Source organism: Rutidosis leptorrhynchoides, chromosome 1 (assembly GCF_046630445.1).
Source record: "Rutidosis leptorrhynchoides isolate AG116_Rl617_1_P2 chromosome 1, CSIRO_AGI_Rlap_v1, whole genome shotgun sequence".
Classification (NCBI taxonomy): Eukaryota; Viridiplantae; Streptophyta; class Magnoliopsida; order Asterales; family Asteraceae; genus Rutidosis; species Rutidosis leptorrhynchoides.
Window position 1 is genome coordinate 563,381,693 of NC_092333.1, and position 4,165 is coordinate 563,385,857.

A 4,165-nucleotide genomic window follows, 5' to 3' on the forward strand; every position below is an offset into this window, starting at 1 on the left:
TATAACAAGAATTAAAATTAAATATATGATAAATAACATATATTAAAAATAAAATCTCTCTTATCTCTCTTATTAGAAAAAAATTATGATACCATAATAGTTGAAAAAAACCAACGTGTCTAAATCCTACATATTAGATGACTTTCTTAACTTTTAATCCGGGCCATTTAAATTCCTAATGGCGTCATTTAGCTATTCAATCGGCAGTTACCAAAACTAATTACACTTGTGCCCATTGACAGTTATTCCCAAATATAATACGCCCCATTCCATTCCATACGGTTTCAAAATTCACAATTATCACTCCTTCAATTCCAAACCCGTTTCTGTTTCCTCTGGTATTCGATTCAACTTCTTCATGTCAATTCAAGAGTTCATATCTACAGGATCTAAAATCAGGTATGCAACAATTGCTTTTTCATCAAAAAGTGTATTAGTGTTTGATGTTTGATTGTGTCTTCATATCCATCGATTCTTAAATCCAAGACGTATTAAGAACGATTTTTAATACTTTGTTTTTGTTTTCTTTCAAAAAATTAAAGGATTATTCTTGATCTCTGTCCCTTAAAGTTTCATTGATTGAGTAAATTTTTATCAATTATACAATTTCGTTAGTTTTAATCACTTACTTTTTTGTGGTTCATAAATTTTTTTGGTTCATCCATATTCGTGTGCGTTCTATTTTTTTTATATGGAGCAATTCAGTGTTATTATATTTTTGTGTTTGGTTTTTAGAATTTGAATGGTTAATCTTGCGATCAATGTTGGGACCATTTTGATTGATTTTTATGTGGAATGTTGCGATTTAATGGATGCACGGAAGGTGTTTGATGAATTGCCCTTGGCAGATTGGCTTCACCTAAGTAAGTTATTCATCTTGAGCATAAACTTTTAGTCATAAATATGTAATTTAATTTGTTATATGTTAAATTTAACTAACATACGTTTGATACTTCCTTGATTCTAGAACTATTTTGTCTTTGCTTTGATCTCATTATTATGATTATGATATGATGTTTGAAGATTCATATTCTTCAGATAATGTGATTGAAAAATTATCCTACTAAGTTTATATCTTCTAACTGATATGCTTTCATCCTTTGTTTGAATGTGGGAATATATACATTTAAAAGAAAGCTGTGTGTTTGAACATACTGGAAAATTAGTGTTAATAATGATCAATTTTTATTGTTTATTATTGATTATCATGAATAAATAGGACTAGCTAAAAGTTTCTACAGCAGGTGTTATGGGTGATCCCATTCTGACTCATTTTTATGTTATTAGCTAACTTGCCGCTTGAACATCCTTATATGGTTGAAGCTTTAAATTTGCTTGCTACAAAGAATCCTAATGAAGACATGATCATAAAGTTGGTACACTTGGTAGGCTTCATACTGCTTTCACCTGAATTTGAACGACTCAAACCCGGATTGGCCCGAATTTCACCTAAATTTGTAGTGTTGACCGACTTTTAAGGCGTTTTTAGACGAATCGGATGGAAATCAAGAAAAATATTCGTGTTTACTTTTAAGCGACTACCCAATGGATTGTGTTGACTTAGAACACTGATTTGGTTATAATGAAGAGGTGTCACTCGATAACTTACATTATTTTGTGATATCACTATAATAGATACCTACTTGAATATTCATGAATGACATAGAACTTATCCGGTTCAGATGGATGTTGGTACCCTTGAATTTGTTTATACTTTTTCCATTGATATGATATTTATTCAAAATTTTGTTGTTGTGCAGGACCATTCGTGTTGAAGCTTGAGCTAATGCAATTAACGTGAATAGTACTTCGTATGTAAGATTATTATGTATCATGTGTAAAAGTGTACAACAGAATATAATGGTACGTAATTATTTAAGTTTATTAACTAGGATATAGTAGTCTGTGTGGGTTTAAGCTTATGATTGTTAAAACTCCTTATTTCATGTTAATTAAAAAAATATGTACACATAACTTTATTATTAATAATTCACAATGTGTATGTTGTTTTGATTTCATAAAGACATTCATATGAGGTAGCTGACAAATAACATACTTTATAACGTTATGCAGGACCAGCTAGGTGTTATCGTCAGATCACGAACAAGCTGTACCCAACATCTCGATACTGCCGTAGTGTTGCTGAAATCTCGAAATTGAGCATCAAATGATTAATGAAATAAAAATTACGGAGTATATAACTGGACATGTGATCTTTTTTTTTTTTGAAGATCATAAGGTCAGAACTTATGATCCTTTTGTATTTGCTATAACTGGCCAGGTTGGATTAAACATTAAACTCATGTTCTCTCATACCTTTAAAATTAGTTGTACTCAGTTTACGTATTAACTATGCTTGTAATAATAGTTCTATTACATCAGTAATGTAATTATGTCAGATAAACTGCCTTATACATTCTGTATGCATTAGGAAATTACTTAAGGCAACTTTCAACCATTTGACTCGATTCCTTTTCTGTAACTATATTTGTTGATTTTATCCATTTGACATGCTACAATTAGAACTTAACCCAGATATTTGTCAATACTGAAAATCGCCAAAGAGAAGAATTTCAAAAAGTAAATAGGTGGTGTATATTACGGAGTACATATTACTGTAATTATGTTGCTTATAATTCCGTTTATGGGTAATGGGTTTACTATTGTTTGGTTTGTGTGTTTGTTGTTGATCAAACTTCAAGACGATCGAGATTTTGTAGTGCTGATTGACCAAGGGAAAAACATATATGTCAAGATAATCAGTTATGGAGTGTACACATATGTTTGCGTCTTTGTTATGGTGTACAATGAACTAATTGTTTGTTTATCATATTCATTTTGTTTGTTTATCTATTCATTTTGAACTAACATGTGATCTATAAAGGGTTTTTTTTAGAGTTGATTTGTTTGAAAATAAATTATACTAACATTTCTTGATGATGGTTAATTACACATAGCCATACCCTTTTTTGTTAGAAATTTGACAGTTTCACTTTTTTACTGGAAGGTTGCGCCTGCTTATGTTGCTCTCATTTCAAGATCGGATGAATTAGCTTCATTTAGTAATGGTATTACGGTATTGAGCCTGCATATCCAGTTCTCAGGTGGATATATGTAATGATTTGTCTACTAAAAAGATATTGTTGTTTAAATTTGTGAATATTGCATAGATACTCTTTCAAGCTCATTTGCCGGAGCCGTTACTAATACTAAGAGTTCCATTCATGAAAACTGCTTTGATAATTATAACTTGTCACAATTCATAGTCATTTACTTTGTGTGCCTAATTTTAATGTTCTTGATATTTGTGGATTTATTATGCACATATATTACACTACTATTACTTACTCTGTACATCATTAACATAAATAAATAACTTATTAAAAATATATTTTTAGAATCATGCATGATAACATACCCGCGAATGTGCGGGTTATAAACTAGTTAAAAGATAATTAAAAAAGAGAATACACTTTAAATAATTGTGAGGGTGGTCGTGGGAAGAAATTTGGGAAGGTAGTTATAAATAATATTTGGATTCCCCTTAATTTGATGGAGAATGCTCATTGACCACTACTAACGAACGTCCATTTTCATTATATTTAACCAAGCATGTACATTCATTCTCTCTCATTTCTTATCACTCAAAACCCCAATCAAGTACACACTTAATACTTCCTTCCTCGCATAAATTTCATTTATACCTTATCGTTACTATTACTGTACAAAATAAGTTAAAAAAATAGAAGTAAAGTAACTAAACGTAGAGTATAATAATGCTTAACATTTTTTTGTCTATATATTATTAGATTGAGACGGAGAAAATAACTGATAACGTGATTAAATCTTTTTTGTAAGGTTTACCTCAATAAATATTATTAATAGATAATAAAAAGAATGATCACAATAACGCATAATTACTACACTAGACGACTGCCACAAGCCCACACACACCTAGATAAGTGATGAAAAAAATCAATTTTCTAAGCAATCTTCAACAACATCACTTGCATAGACTCTTTAAATCGAGTGTACATGAACTTCCAGTGAAAAACTAGATAAAAACTGAAAGGAGTGTTTATCACCATTAGACTATTCCTAACCGTGACGGTGACGTCAAAGTCAAGTGATGTATTTTTTTGTGATGTGGCAATGTTAAGAGATG

The 4,165-nt window shown here is 30.4% G+C and overlaps 1 long non-coding RNA gene across 1 annotated transcript; it reads left to right on the forward strand.

The window, feature by feature from the left end:
* The first annotated feature begins 239 nt into the window (after window positions 1-239).
* On the forward strand, window positions 240-3,120 carry LOC139881379 (uncharacterized). Its single transcript, XR_011771721.1, has 4 exons — window positions 240-399; window positions 736-863; window positions 1,761-1,863; window positions 2,074-3,120. It is a non-coding gene; the product is annotated as an uncharacterized lncRNA (long non-coding RNA).
* The last annotated feature ends 1,045 nt before the right edge of the window (window positions 3,121-4,165 follow it).